Raw genomic sequence first — 17,194 nt, 5'->3', positions numbered from 1 at the left:
TTATATCCTCCAGGTCCTCAAGCCAGTCCTCGCCACCATACCACAGTGCAGTTGGAACTTTCATATTTTCTAACCTATACAAGGGGGCTTCAATCTGGAAAACAAATTAAACACCTTTAAAAGTGAAAGCCTGTGAGGTAGTAAGTTTTAAACACAAAATATTCATCTGTGGCTTGATATCTGCCTGAAGTTCTGGGTGCATCCAGAAAGAAGGCAACTATTTCATTGTTAGATGTAGCTAGAACATTATTAAGTTTCATGGATTTCACTGGAAAGTCAATAGAAAAACAACAGCTGGACAGGGACAGTGGACAAACACCAAAGAATTTGCAATGGTGAAAATATTTTGAGCAGAGTATTGAATAATTCAAATAAATCAACTAAGATGATATTTTCACTACAATCAGACAGGAATCCAGCTCTCCATGCAGCTAATATACCAATTCACTTTATTCCCTCACTAGAAATATTCTTGCTGTAGTACTCTGTTTATTTTTACTTTTAAGAGATCACAGATTTTTCTTACCTGGTTGGATTTAACTTCATTCTCCTCACTGCCATAATCAAAATATCTGAATTCTCTTGTTTTAAATGTCTAAGAAAGAAAAAATATACATATTTTAATATTCTTTATTATTTGTTCTGTCCCAAAGTATCCTGAAATGATCAAAATGAATAGTGGATTTTAAAAAGAAACATTAGAAATTAATTAGACATTGTTTCTATTAAAAAAGGAAACACTAGGCAGCTTTTCAGAATGGAGACTGATATCATGATCTTGTTAAAATACTTGCTTGCTTCACTTTCAAAATTTAATTCCAGACTGATAAGGCAACCAACCAGAAGGGTTTTTTAAAAAGTCATGCAGCCCTAAGACTGAGTGCATCATTTCAATACTGGTCCACAGTTCGCATTCTGTGTTCATTCTTACATTGATCAGAATTATATTCTTTCTGAGATTCTATGCCCACTGATTTACTGGTACAAGAAGGTGTTTGCAGTTAAGCAAAGAACCAACAGAAATACAATAGATTTTTCAATATAACAATTAACCTTCTGTAAACCAGAGCATTAAAGTTGATGGTTGAGAACTCTTGGAGATTATCCAAGTTGATTCAGTTATAGTTGATAATGTAGTTGGACTAGGGACATATAAAATATCCCTCTTCATGGCTTTGAGACATATGAAATAATTCTTTAATATCAGACAGGGAAATCCATTAGAATTTTGTCCATCGATTGACAGAATTTGAAAAACGACTCCACATCCATGAAACACAAAGGCTTACTTTCCATTCTATACAAAGTAATCACTGTAATTTACAGCAAATAACTATGTTCATGAAACGATAGAAAGTTGACATAGGCAAAGACACCAAAATCGAGGAATGGGCAAATATATGGGGCAGTGTTCCCCACTCCTCAATAAACACATTATTAAAAGAAAATTACATTAAATTTATCAATTTTCTCACTCCCCTTAAAATTAAACATATTTATGGTACAGGGATAGAGCAAATGCTAAAGAGAATGTAACAAAATAGGATGATTTCTCCATATATGGTGGAAGAGGTCAACAATTAAAACATTTTGGAAAACCATATGGGAAATCAGGATGTCAGCTGTCAGATAGCTCAAGTATTTTTATTAAGTTGTCCTGAAAACTCTGCATCTTATAAAAGCCAGAAATAACTGATCACTCATCTCCTAGTTGCCACTAGAAGTACTATAGCAAGATGGTGGAAGAGGAGTTACGTCCTGAAACTACTGACTGGTATCAAAAAGTGTGGGGAATTCTGGTACTCATCAGTCAGGGCTCTACAAGGGAGAAGATACAAAGATCGTTACTTAGAAATCTGGTGGAACTTTTTGGCATATGCTGGAACAGGGTCATTCCCAGCCACCAAACCTGATAGTATTAAAAAAAAAAAAGTTCTTAAAGTAAGGGGAGAGAAACCCTTTCAACTATAGCCACAATTAAACTTCAAGGAAAAAAGAAAAAAGATTAATAACAGAGAGTTTTGATATAAGAAGTAAAACAGGTTACATATCTAAATGTAAGAAAAACAGAAGTTTGGACCTAAACATACAGTAATGAAAGACTTTAACTGATACGGAAGACGAAGAATAGAAAAGCATCAACCAAAACATGTGATCAATACTACAAGCTGAAGAAAGCAACTGGTAGCAAATCTTGTTAATACAGCTTTAGGGACTTCCAAAGGCCAATTCATAATTGTGTATTTGTGTACATAATAAGTTTATTTAAGCTGTAAACAAGTTTTATAAGATTTCTGTTATAAAAGAATGGATCTATTAATAATAAGGAAAGGAAATTTAGTCCATTGGAATGAGATTACTATTTTATCTTATTATCTATACATATATTTTGTTTTCATATTGTAACAGTGAGTGTGCATGGTATTTTGTTTTAACCAAATAATTTATTCCAATATTTTGATAAATGTTTCTGTTAAAGTCTGTAATAACTTATTTTAGACCTTATTCTCCTCTCACACTGGTTTTCAGACCAATATGAACCCAGTTCATGCCACTCTGATCCATGTGTGAGGGCGTCTTCCCTGTGTGGCTCTCTCTAGGGAGATTCAGCCATCTCTATGTCAATGTTTCCCTTCCTTTCCCTATAGAAGCCCCATCATGCATTGTTTGTGGAGGATGCTGGAAGGACTAAACAAAGGAGTGGGTAGCCCAGCACCAGGGTAAGATGCATATCATCTCTCCTTCATTCCTAGGGGGTATCCTCTGAAAAACTGATATAGGCCCAGGCTGTATTAACTTTTTTGCTAAGCCATTCCCTCATATGGTCAATGAGAGTCCCTGAGAGCATGGTTATAATGAAGTCGCATTACAAGGGGGCTTTGGGGAATGGGGAAGTGTTCTACTGGGCACTGGATGCTAAAACACAGGATGGAGACACGGGTTTGGGTGTGGCCAGGTAGCCTTTTCTGGGGAACAGGGCAAGTCTTGACTCCTGTATTGATCCTCCTGCTCCCTCCCATGGGATGATACTGGGGGGATCTCCAGGAAAAATTCTTACAGAGGTTTCCTCCCCAAACAGCCAATGCTTTCAACAGCTCCAGCTCCCACCCCTCTTCTATCTCCTTCTCTCAGACCCCAACTAAATGGCCTTTCATTCAGCTTCCTACAATCAGTGGCTCTTCAAGGCAGCACAGCTGCTTCCCTGTGGCAGCTGACTGTAGAGGCTGGGCTAGGAAGGGAAGCACTGTTCTACCTTTGATAGACTGTTGCTATCACTCCTGTTCCAGAAAGACATCAAAGGGAAGAAGCTGCTTCCCCACACAGGTCAGCTACAGTGCTCAGCTGTGCAAGAGAAGACAGGTGTGATGCTTTGAGCAGCCTCTGGCTATAGGAAGCCTCATTAAAGCTGCATTAAAACTCTTATGTCCATATCCTGACTGAAGAGGTTAATTTTAAGCACATGAATAGTTTTACTGAAGTAAAGACACACACTTTTAAAAAATCATATTCTTTTACCATGGACTGCCTTTCCTAGTGTAAAGATATGTTATGTAATTTACCAATCCATCAGCCCCTCTCCTTATTCATATCTCACCTAATGACTCACCTCTGCCATGAAGTCTATGGAATGTGATCTGATTCATGTACTAAAGTGAAACTTAGGGCATGGCTACACTTGCAGGTGTAGAGCACTGTGAGTTAAACCAGCCCTCGGAGAGCGCAGTAGGGAAAGCGCTGCAGTGTGTCCACACTGTCAGATTCAAGTGCACTGGCATGGCCACATTAGCAGCTCTTGCAACGCCACAGAGCTGTGAATTGTGGTAGCTATCCCAGCATGCAAGTGGCTGCAATGTGCTTTTCAAATGGGGGGGGGGAAATGGGGTGGAGTGTGACAGGGAGTGTGTTGTGTGTATGTGGGGGGAGGGGGGTGGGGGGGGTCGAGCATGTCAGCATGCTGTCTTGTAAGTTCTGACAGCAGCAGACCCCCCTCCACCATGCCTCTCTCTCAAACACTCACAGCAAGCAACATTCCACACTAATGGTTGCTTTGTCCTGGAGCAGATAAGCAGCTGGCTGTCAGAAACGGAGCTTTGAAAGGGCATATCCACATTCCTACAGCTGAGTTCAAAACAATGACAAGAGTGGCCACTTGACTTAAGGGGATTATGGGATTTTTTCCAGAGGCCGATCAGAGCGCAGTAATGCAACACCTAGTTCACACTGACATCGGGGCATTTCAGCCGAGGCACAGCAAGCGTTATGCTTCTCGTGGAGGTGGATTACCAGGAGCTCTCCAGCTGCAGAGTCCAGGTACGCTAAGTGCCTTGCCAGTGTGGACGGGTCGTGAGTTAGGGCACCTGAGGCTGCTTTAATGCGCTCTAATTTGCAAGTGTAGCCAAGCCCTTAAGAAGGAGTCCTGCTCACTAAGGTGATCACATGAACTAACTGAGACCCCTATCCTGCAAACACTTATACAGGAATATGAGTCTCCACGTGATTTAATTTATGTAACCCTGTCCAAATCCACCTGCTCCTTTTGTGCCCCTTTTTTGTTATGTGATGTATAAACTGAAGATGGTAAATGGCTTCCAGCAGAGACCCAGCTAGTTATCTGTTTGCAAGGTACCCACTTCACCTTCAGGTATGTCACAAGAAAGAAAAAAAAGCCATACACTGTGTAGAGCAGGGGACTAATGGTGCACTTCCTGCGTAGATGAAGGCAAAAAGCTGAAGATCTCACGCTTCATAACATACCCAAGTTGTGTAATCTACTGCACACATGGCAACAAACTATTCATGCACATCCTTGTCAGGGTTCCTTCCCCACTCTGAACTCTAGGGTACAGATGTGGGGACCCGCATGAAAGACCCCCTAAGTTTATTCTTACCAGCTTAGGTTAAAAACTTCCCCAAGGTACAAACTTTGCCTTGGCCTTGAACAGTATGCTGCCACCACCAAGTGTTTTAAACAAAGAACAGGGAAAGAGACCACTTAGAGACATCTTTCCCCAAAATATCCCCCCAAGCCCTACACCCCCTTTCCTGGGGAAGGCTTGATAATAATCCTCACCAATTTGTACAGGTGAACACATACCCAAACCCTTGGATCTTAAGAACAATGAAAAAGCAATCAGGTTCTTAAAAGAAGAATTTTAATTAAAGAAAAGGTAAAAGAATCACCTCTGTAAAATCAGAATGGAAAATACTTTACAGGGTATTCAGATTCAAAACACAGAGGATCCCCCTCTGGCAAAACCTTAAAGTTACAGAAAATAGGAATAAACCTCCCTCTTAACATGGGGAAAATTCACATAAAACAAAAGATAAACTAATCCATCTTGCCTGGCTTACCTATACTGGTTGCAATATTGGAGATTTGGAGTAGGATGGGTTGGAGAAGATGGATTTCTGTCTGGCCTCTCTCAGTCCCAAGAGAGAACAAAATGTAAACAAAGAGCACAAACAAAAGCCTGTCCTCTCTGCTCCCCACAAGCTCCAAAAAATATCAAATGTCCAAGTCCAGAAGTCTCTTTATGGCTGTGTCTAGCCTAGCATTTTATGTCAAGTTACTCACTGGTGCAGCCACACAAGTGGTAGCCATGGTGGAAAATTTAATATTTTGATCTTTGCACGTTTTCTTTTTTAAATTCTAATGAAAGAGAACATTAAGTTTAAGGGGGTGGTTTACGTTGTGTATGATGATAATGATTTATGATTATATGGCAATGATATCTGAACTCGGTGTCAGAGTTAATAAAATTGCACATTATTTTGCATGAATAAATCTTAACACCAGTGCCAGGGCAAAACAAAACAAGGATCTGAGATGTAAAATTTCAGGTAGTTCTCTCTCTTTCATGAATAAATCCAAATTCAAGTATGATCAGACAGGACCCATGAGAATATAAAATATCAGAATTGGCTGCATAATATTTAAATATAAACAGTGAAATAAAGCCATTTTATATTTCAGAAACTCTACCTGGCTCCAATGGAGCATAGTTTTTACAGACATTGAATCTGGAAAGCATGACAGGTAGATATCAATGCGACTCTGCAAGAAAACATTTTAGACATTTATCTTCTGACAGAAATGGATGGAGTTCAATTCATCTTAAACTAAATACCATTCAGTTCAATAACTACAGAAGGTGAAAATATCTGTACTTTAGAAAGTCTTACTGAAAGGGACCGGGAATACTGCCACTAACAAACAAAAACTGGATTCATTTCCAAGAACGGAGCTAACTTTTTTAAATGAACATTTTCACTTTACAGAGTAACAGCCATGTTAGTCTGTATTCACAAAAAGAAAAGGAGTACTTGTGGCACCTTAGAGACTAACCAATTTATTTGAGCATAAGCTTTTGTGAGCTACAGCTCACTTCATCCTTGATTATCATACACATTGTAAGGAAAGTGATCACTTTAGATGAGCTATTACCAGCAGGAGAGTAGGGTGGGGGGAGAGAAAACCCTTTGTAGTGATAAACACCCATTTTTTCATGGTTTGTGTGTATAAAAACATCTTCTGTATTTTCCACAGTATGCATCCGATGAAGTGAGCTGTAACTCACGAAAGCTTATGCTCAAATAAATTGGTTAGTCTCTAAGGTGCCACAAGTACACATTTTCACTTTAGTTCTACAAAAATGTAACTATATTCAGCACTGTTCAGATATATGTAATGAACTCCACTATGACAGAAGTTTTGCAAACCATTCAGTGAGACTGACAATTTTCAAGTAAATCTGAACTAAGGTATGGATCCATATGGTTTTCTAAACCAGAAAAAACATAGTAACTTCAGCTCAGTTTCCCTCTGAGTAAGGTTGTTCCTTTATGATTGTAACAACATTTTGACTTTCATGACAAAACCATGACTTAAGGTTTCTATAACAAATCCTGGAATCCTGGCCAGCCTCTGTTTAGCAATACTCTTCCATAATTTGTTACAAATCTGAGTCTGATTCTGCCCCACTTGCTCGCATTGAGTAGACCCTTACACAGTAGGTAGTGTCATGAAGTACTCCGCAGTTAAAATAAGGGTGGCAGAATCTGGCACTGTATGTCCAGCACCGTGGAATATGGCGAATAATCAGAGGATTTTAGTGGTTTTAAACTGTTTGCTCATCGACTTTTGCAGGGTTTTACAGAGCCATGTCTTTTCCAAGCTTTTGCCATGCCAAACAACGAACATTAACTTTTTCAACCTCATAATCCACGTGAAATGAAAACCTCAGTTTCCAATTAGACCCATTTACCCAAACTCCAGTCATGCAAAATATTTCAAACTGACAAGATGGCAACACCTCTGTGAAACTAGTGATCAGGGCACTTCTAGAGATTTAGATAAAGTATAGATTACAGATGGATGACACTAAGGTCATGTCTACGCTAGAGAGCTTACAGAGGTGCTGCTGTAAGGTCTCCCCTATAGCCGCTCTATGCTGACAGGAGACCGCTCTTCCGTCAACATAATAAAATCACCCTGAACGAGTGGTGGTAGCTATGTCTGCAGGAGAGCGTCTCCTGCTGATATAGTACTGTCCACACTGGTACTTATGTCACTGTGGTGGGGTGGCTGCCTCACACAGGCAGGAGAAGGATTAAGGCAGCCTTTGAGAGGCTGCGCAGAACCCTGCCAATCAGGAAAAGGTTTATTGGGAAAGCCAATTAGGAGAAGGCTTTCTGGAGCCCATATATAAAGGGCTGCTCAGCAGAGCAAGGGGTAGTCTCTTCTTGGAGGGCAAAGGAGAAGGACTGTCTGCCAAGGAGCACTGGAGATACCCTACCCTACCCTACCCTACCCTACCCTGCCCTGCCCTGCCGTAGCGGAGCAATAGGAGATCTCTTGGCTGACCATGCCAGACTGAGGCCCTGAAGCCAGGCCAGGGAAGGTGCTAGGGCTATAGGGGAAGTGGCCCAGGGAAAGTAGGCAGCAGGAATAGGAGGAGGGGTAGTAAGTGGCAGCCAGCTACAGGGTCTCTGAGCCGGGACCCAGAGTAGTGGGTGGGCCTGAGTCCCTCCCCCATTTATCCCTACTTGCCAATGAGTAGAGTGGCCTAAATCCAGAATGCAGTTTGCCCCTGAAGCCAGGGGCTAGACTAGAGACTGCAGTTGGCCATTGAGGCAAGTGGAAGGACTGAGGACTGCCTGTCCCCCAAAAGTGGAGAGACAGCAGGCTGGGGCATAGCTGGAGGGCTGTGCCCTGAAGAGGACACTGCAGTCTGGGAGAGGTGAGATCCAGATGGTGCAGATAGTGGAGGAAGTGGAAGTAATGGTGAGTGAGATACTGCTAGTAAAAGGTGCCCTGGTAGTCCAAAAGAGCTAATTTCCAGTATGATCAGTAGGAGGCGCTGCGACAGTGGGTCTGCACCTCTACAGCCACTCAGGGGGGCATTTATTCACAACCCTAAGTGACATAAATTATACCGACAAAAGTGCTAGCGTAGACACAGAGTTTGCAACTAGAACCTCTCAAACTATCGCTTGAGTTCAGAGCTTTTTTTTTGGGGGGGGGGGGGAAAGCGGGTCCTGTTAATATAACTTGTTTTGTAAGGGTGATTTAATTAAGTCAAATAGTCTAGCTAAAGGGAAAAGGGCAGCTAGTGTAATGCGTTAGAGAAGTATCTCAGCCTCTATGATACTCAAAGCTAGGGTGGCACAAGCCTGTGTCCTACCTACATCTGCGTTTTTCATCCACGTCATCTCTGTTCTATCTAGGTATCCTACCAAGAGGAAAAAACAATCATTCTGTTTGAAATGTCACCAAACAACATTCCTCCCTGGCTGACGCTGCATCGGTAGGTGATAATTATACTTCAATTTGTCTGTAGGAGAGGAAATGCTGGGCTCTTCTGCAGCCACATTTATTCTGGAAATACTTGTGCAAAGAGAGTGGTTCTACACAGATGTCTCAGGCCTTGCCTACAGCAGAGAGATTTGTACATGTTAACTTGGCGTAGTTTCTGGCATTAGTCACAGCCCTGAGCCAGGAATACGTCACCAGCTGCACCTTCCCCACATGCATTGTGATTTGGAGACACTGCTCTTGGTCTTAATTCCTCCCCTGCTTCCTCTTTGCTCTGGGGCAGGATGGGAGAAGAATTGTAGTTTGCTGCTGGCCTATACCATCACTAGAAATAGATAATTTTCATATCCTAGAAAAGGCTTGAACTATACTCTAACTCAGTGAGATTTGTAAAAATGTAAACTAGGACCTTGAAATAGACCTAGAATTAGACAGGGAGTCAGTGGAAGTTGCATCTACACTAGACTTTTTTACATCTCTCACCAGCTAGCAGAATTAACAGGAATGATAGAGTAGATAGAGTACTGATATTTTTCACCACTGAGTCTACCAAACCTGTTCAAAGCAGGTCTAGATGACGGAAGTAAAAATGCTTGAGTGAGATGCAGCAGTTATGCTCATGTTCTTTTGCAGGTTGGCTGCTACGTACTATTGAGTGTATGTGTGTGGCTTTTAAAGAGCTATATGGCTATACATTGGGTGTATGTTGTACTTAGATTATTTTTTCTTTTCCCTCTATATTTTTCCTGATGCCCTCACAGTTGTTTCCTGCTGGAATGTGAACCCAATAATGTCAGAGTTCAAAAAGAACTTTCAAACCTACAAAGTTCAAGTGGTTTCAGAACAACAAAGTGATTCTGCCTATGTTCAGTAAAAGATTTTGGACTGAGGAGTATTGCATTATGTTCACACAGTGCATTTGAATGCAGAGACTAATACTTCAAGATATTAAGGGCCTTGTTTTCCACTGCCTTGTGCTTACTGTAATCATTTACTCCTGCCTGAAGTGAGGGCAAACAAATGGACCGGCCCATCCTACAACATCCCAGCCAACCTGCACTCCCTCATCTGCCACACACAAACTTTAGGAGGCAGTGTCAACATGTTAGCCTACACGGGGATCCCACTGGTAATGAAAAGAGGCCAATTTTGCTGTTAGAAATTAATTATCCATGCATACGTGGCCAAACAAAAGTTAGTTCATTTTAAATCACTAAACCCATACCATATTTAGACTCTTTTCATTAAAACCCCCGAAGACAGAAAAGACCAAGGAACAAAGCTTCTGAAATACTCTGTAGTGGCACACCTGAACAGTAAATTTGCTCAATCTCTCTCTTCACAGACAACTCTTTCTTGCTGAGAATAGTCTGTAAAAACGCAAAGACATTACTCATTGTGATGAAGTGGAGGGTTTTCATGGTTTTTTCCCAACAATTTACATGCAGTTGGGGTGGGACGCAGTTTCCCTGGTTGTTACTGGTTTAACGAGGTGATGGGAGAGGGGAGTTTGTCACAGAGGACCTGCGACGGAACTTGGGACCCCGACCAATGGCCTGGAGAATGGATACCCCAGCAACTGGTGACTGGGAGGCCCAGCTTGGGAGTCGCAACCAGTTCTGGCCAGTGGGAGGACAATGTTGCTGCAAAGAGTTGACCCCAGTGACCTGACCAGCCAGTTCCAGCCAGAGGGGACAGAGGACAGCAGAGAGGAGGCCCAGGAGACCCTGTTTACCTGGACAGAAGACAATGGACAGAGGCGAAGCTTGGGGGAGGTGATATTAGATGCCCTGTTGGGAAGCAGGGGGACTCGGGTCTGGAGAGAGGGAGCAAGTAGAGCCCATCTGGATGCAGGGGAGATTTAGATGTGCGGTGCTGAGGGACGCAGTGAGTCTGTGGCACGCATGATGGTTTATATACTCATAGTACTCACCATAGCAGGGAGTGGGAGTGCTCAGGGGTGTGGAGGAGCATGGCTTCATGTGCAGGAAAGCACAATGCTACGGATTCCAGGACTGTAAATTTTCCCCTTAGCTCCTTCCTCCCTGGCAGTGTTCTAATAAAATACTGTGCCAAGAGTTGCAGCAGTAGGGGACTGATAAAAGCCATGGAGTGGGAGGTATCAGTGATGGACAGAAATAAACAATTTTATTTCTTTTATACATGGAGCACAGAGATCCTTAAATCTCCTTTTGAGTCACAATTTTAGTTAATTCATTTTAAAATAGTCCAGGAGATTTCTCCTCCCTCAAGACTCTTCTGAACAATGAAGTTATTCTACGAAGCCTCTAAGACCAACCCACCCTGACACATGACAATGAAAGTGTTGCATTCTTCTCACACTGAATAAGGAACTTTCTTAGAAATAAGGAAAATAGTATAATTCCTAAATTTTCTCTCTCCTGCTCTATATCCTTCACCGTAGAATCTCTGCTAAAACCTTTCCAAGCCCCCTCCTGCCCTGTTTCCTCTTACAGATTTAAAGAAACAGTACACATCTTCACACAACCTATGATGAGTAAAATATAAAACAAAAACAAAAAAGTGCAAGATCTGCCAAAAAATGATAGAATGAATCATGCAAGCTACAGAGAGCAAAAGATCTTCTTCAGGTCTGGGAAAGGTAATCTGACCTGACCTGAAGAAGAGCTCTGTGTAGCTCAAAAACTGGTCTCTTCAGTTGCACTTCAATGCACTTTCAACACAGCAACCTTAATAATCAATTATAAAGAGAGATGAAGATATTCATTCTCTACCCTAAACAAAAATTATGGAAACTCAATGGTCATGACCTTGAATAAGTTATCATATTTTCATATTTGTTCTTGACTGAAAATGTGAGCATCATAAGTCCCCCGGGAAATTAAGAACCTTTCAGGGAGTTCTCATATTACTAGATCCTTAAGTGCTAACTTCGTGTCACTAGCAATTAAAGCTTTACCAGCTAAAGTGCACACAAGCACAGTGCTTCCCCGCTTTCAGATCTGACCATGCCTTACCCATTGGTTGTGATGCCTACAGAAAACTGCCATCTGCAAGGCAGATAGCTAGTTGATATCACTGTTATTTATTAGTGCTAGTGCATCTAATTACATCTATGAATGGTACACACAAGTAGGATAGCTAAAACATATTGTTGTTGTCACCCAGTCCTCTTTCCCTCATCACTTGTTTATTTCACCCTCCTGTTACATCTTATCTTTTAAGTTATAAGCTTTTGGGAAAGGAACTGTCACTTACTATATACAGCAGATAATACAGTAAGGCTCTAATTTTGATGACAACAATTTGATTTCTCTTACCGTACCCAAGATGTACGTAATAGCCAACGTAATACAGTTTCTCTTGCCCAGTTTTCTGCAGAATAAAGTTTATTATGGCAGGAAGGTCATGTGTGGCCATTTCGTGAAAACTGCAACATAAAATGAAATTACATACATTAAGAAGTTATAATTACTGTCCGTGGGTGCAGAATGCAGCATTTTTGAATCAGAGACACAGCAAAGCTCACTGATCATTTCAGCCACCATGGGATTTAAATCTTTGTCTCTTTATGTAGTAAAGATACCTTTTCATTTTTACTTTTAAAACTGACATATTTGGGCTGGTCTTCGTTAGGAAAATATGGTGTGATCTTAGCATGTGTTAAAATCACACTGAAGACAAGGCAGTTGTAGTTTTAACCTGTGTCATCAAGTCAAGGTAATCCCTAGGCTTGAGTAATGCTTGGACATAAGGAGAGCTGGTTGGAGAGGGGTATGATGTTCACTGGGTTTAACAATATGTTGGGGTGTTGCATATGCTGTTTACAATGGCATTCTAGCAAGATTAGGTTATTTTTGGAATTGGTTTGGGGTAGGATCCATAAAGAGACTTAACCATTACCTTGCTCAGCATCACACCATCTAACTTTTAGGTGCCTAGAAAAACACTGCAATCCACAAAGTCAAGTTAGTTACCGAGGCTCTCAATACAATGAATGGTGAGAGATATCTAAGAATGCAATCCACAACAACCAGCACGGTAGGTGGAGGGCCTGCCTAAGGTAGATAATGGGAGACACCAATGACAGGAATGTGTGCTAAGCTTGGCTCCTCTCTTGGAGATAGGTGTGTAAGTCCAGAATTCAGAGAAGTGCCTCTCTCTGCTTAGTGAGCCACAAACTTTAATTCACTGCCTGGAGTCAGATGGAACCCAAGGCATTTCTTGAGGGAATGAAAAAGGATTCCTGCCTCACACCACAAAAGACAGCTGGAAGAGAAGGTGATGGTGGTGCCCACATTCTAACTTTTAGCCTAGTAGTTAGAACCTGGGATATGGGAGAACCAGGTTCAATTCCTCCCTCACTGCCAAAAAATTTGAAGAGGCGACTCCCACCTCCCAGGAGAGCTCTCTAAATCCCACTGAGATATGGGATATTCTGACATGGGGCCTCAGTCTCTGCTGTTGAAGCTGTTCCACTGTGGATAAATAATGAAAGAGTGACTGGAGCAGAGGAACTAGACTCAAGTTCTCTTGCCTCCCAGGTGGTGCCCTAATCCCAAACCATGTACCTCCCAAGGCTAGGAGGATCACAGCCATCACTCCCAAGAGGAAACGAAGGATGGTGGTTGTCAGTGACTCCCTTCTGAGGGAGACAGAGGCATCCATCTTCTGTTCTGACCTGGCATACCAGGAGGTGCGCTGCCTCACAGGGGCCTATATCAGAAACATTACAGAAGGATTGTGGAGGATCATCAGGCCCTCTGACTACTACCCCATGCTGATCATTCATGTGGGCACTAATGATACTGCAAGGCATGACCCTGAGCGGATCAGCAGTGACTACAGGGCTCTGAGAGTGAGCGTAAAGGAGCTGAGGGCACAGATAGCGTTCTCATCAATCCTTCCAGTCAAGGGTTGGGGCCCAGAAAGACACAGACACATCCTGGAGGTGAAAAACATGGCTGTGCACATGATGACACCAGAAGGGCTTCAGCTTCCTCAGACATGGGATGCTGTCCGAGAAGAGGGACTGCTGAGAAGAGATGGGATCCACCTATCACGGGAGGGGGAAGAGTATCTTTGGATACAGTTGGCTAACCTCGGAGGTGGGTTTTAAACTAGGTTCAACAGGGGCAGGAGAAAAAATCCCATAGGTAAGTCCAAAACATGGAGACCTGGGTGAAAGGTAGAAATCTGTTGGGAGGAAGGTGTGACACTGCACCACGTATTCTTCAGTGATATTATTATGACAATCAATGTAAGTTTATGCATGATAAGTCATGTGAGGTGCTATTGGAAAGGTTATTTACTGAATATGATTATCCTATTTGTATGTATGTATCATTTTTGTATCTGAAGTTAGGAATATTGACTATATATTTGTATTACAAATGTGTTTACACCTGGGGAACGCCCACTAGGCAAAAGGCTCTTGGTCTAGATGGTTGGCTGGGAAGGGCCCATTCAAGTTAATGAAGCACTAGGGAGAGCAATAGGCCTTAGAAGAAGCTTATTTCCCACCTGGGGGCTTTCCTGAGGATGCTACAAATAGCGTCCGACTCATGACTGCTGTGACACTACAGGGACATGTCACCAGGTCACCTGGTGCTGGACTCCATTTTGGGATAACAGTGTTTTTCCACTCATTGGCGTGGGAACCATGCTTTGAAACAAAGGATTCTGGCCATATGCAAAGGCTATTTAAGGCAGGGGAGCGATATTGTGGTTCTTCACTGACTCCCCACACAAAGAGACTCCTGGAAACACCTGAGAAACAAAGAATGAACTGGGGGAAGTGCTGGACCCAGGCTAAAGGGATGTTTAGCCTGTGAATGGAACACCCCTGGGGTTTCTAAACCAGTGCAGCTTGCCCCTTAAGAATCTGCAGCCTGCCTGTATTATCACTTAGGGTGAGGATCTGCTATTCATATCTAATGTCTTTAGTATATTAAGCTTACTTTGTGTGTTTTTGTTTATTTGCTAGGTAATCTGCTTTGATCTGTTTGCTATCCCTTATAATCACTTAAAATAGATCTTTTGTAGTTAATAGACTTGTTTTTGCTTTATCTAAAACCAGTGTGTGTGGGAGTCATAACTCAGGACAGAGGGAGGGGGCAAATTTCATGAGTTTATGCTGTACAGTTCCCTGTGCAGGGCAAGACAGTAAAGTTTTGGGCTTACACTCCCGAGGGGGGTGCATGCCTGAGTAGCTGGGAAGTTCCTTAGCTGAGCCTTCCCATGCAGAACTGATCACAGCATCTGCATGCAACTGCAGCTGGGTGTGTCCCTACCTATGTGTGTGCTGGTGAAAGTGCAGGCTGGACACAGCAGTACAGTGTAAAGGGAGCCCAGGATGGTGGGTCAGGGAGGCTCAGGGGTACCCCAGTTCCAGGTGGCACCCCAGGGGGAATGCATTACGGATAGAACATGAGCAATCACAGCAGGAACAAAGAAGAGACCAGAGGGAATAGAAAGGGGAAACACAATTAATGTCCTAGATATCTATACACTAATAGAAGTAGTATGGAAAAAAACAGGAAGAACTAGAAATACTAGTGAATAATCACAATTACAATATAACTGACATCACAGAAACTTGGTGGGATAATTCACATGATTAGAATATTGGTCTAGAAGGGCACAGCGTGTTCAGGAAGGTCAGGCAAGGGAAAAAAGAAGAGATGTTGCCTTGTACATTGGAGATGTGTACACCTGCACTGAAATTGAGTTAGAAGGGGAGGCAGACCTGTTGAAAATCTCTGCATATGGATAAAAGGGGTAGAAAAAAAGTGATGTCTTAGTAGAGGTCTACTGTAGACCACTTGTACAGGAAAAAGAGCTGGATGAGGCTTTTTTTAAGCAACTAAAACTCAGGACTTGGTGGTGATGGGGGACATCAACTACCCAGGCACTGGTTGGGAAAATAATACAGCAGGGCACAGATTATCCAACAAGTTCTTGGAGTGCACTGAAGACCACTCTTTTATTACAGAAGGCAGAGAAAGCAACTAGGGGAGAGGCTGTTCTAGATTTGATTCTGACGAACAGGGAGAAACTTGTTGAGAATTTGAAGATGGACGGCAGTTTGGGTGAAAGTGATCATGATTTGATGAGTTCATGATTCCGAGGAATGATAGGAAGGAAAACAGCAGAATAAAGACAATGAACTTTAAGAAGGCAGACTGTAGCAAACTCAGGGAATTGGGAGGCAAGATCCGGTGGGAAGCAAGTCTAAGGGGGGGAAAAAAAGAGGTCAGGAGTGTTGGCAGTTTTTTAAAAAGAAACATTATTAGGAGCACAAAAGCAAAATTATGCCAATGTGTACAAAAGATTGGAATAATAGATTATTAGGGTTGGAAGAGACCTCAGAAGGTCATCTAGTCCAATCCCCTGCTCAAAGCAGAACCAACACCAATTAAATCATCTCAGCCAAGGCTTTGTCAAGCCGGGCCTTAAAAACCTTTAAGGATGGAGATTCCACCACCTCCCTAGGTAACCCATTCCTGTGCTTCACCACCTTCCTAGTGAAATAGTGTTTCCTAATATCCAACCTAGACCTCCCTCACTGCAACTTGAGACCATTGCTTCCTGTTCTGTCATCTGCCACCACTGAGAACAGCCTAACTCCCCTTCAGGTAGTTGAAGGCTGCTATCAAATCCCCCCTCACTCTTCTCTTCTGCAGACTAAATAACCCCAGTTCCCTCAGCCTCTCCTTGTAAGTCATGTGCCCCAGCCCCTTAATCATTTTCACTGCCCTCCGCTGGACTCTCTTCAATTTGTTCACATCCCTTCTATAGTGAGGGGACCAAAACTAGATGCAATACTCGAGCTGTGGCCTCACCAGTGCCGAACAGAGGGGAATAATCACTTTCTTTATCTGCTGGCAATGCTCCTACTAATGCAGCCCAACACGCTGTTAGCCTTCTTGACAACAAGGGGCACACTGCTGACTCATATCCGGCTTCACGTCCACTGTAATCCCCAGGTCCTTTTCTGCAGAACTGCTGCTTAGCCAGTCAGTCCCCAGCCTGTAGCAGCGCACGGGATTCTTCCTTCCTAAGTGCAGGACTCTGTACTTGTTCTTGTTGAACCTCATCAGATTTCTTTTGGCCCAATCCTCCAATTTGTCTAGGTCACTCTGGATCCTAACCCTACCCTCCAGCATATCTACCTCTTCCCACAGTTTAGCGTCATCTTGCTGAGGGTGCAATTAATCTCATCATCCAGATCATTGATAAAGATGTTGAACAAAACCGGCCCGAGGACTGGAAGCATGGTAAGAGACCACCTTGGCTTAACCAGGAGATCTTCAGTGACCTGAAACTCTAGGAGTCTTACAAAAAGTGGAAACTAGGTCAAACTATAAAGAATGAATAAAATAAATCATAATAAGC

The sequence above is a fragment of the Lepidochelys olivacea genome (assembly GCF_965140295.1).
Source record: "Lepidochelys olivacea isolate rLepOli2 genome assembly, chromosome: 7".
NCBI classification, from domain to species: domain Eukaryota; kingdom Metazoa; phylum Chordata; order Testudines; family Cheloniidae; genus Lepidochelys; species Lepidochelys olivacea.
This window is presented reverse-complemented; position numbering follows the sequence as displayed.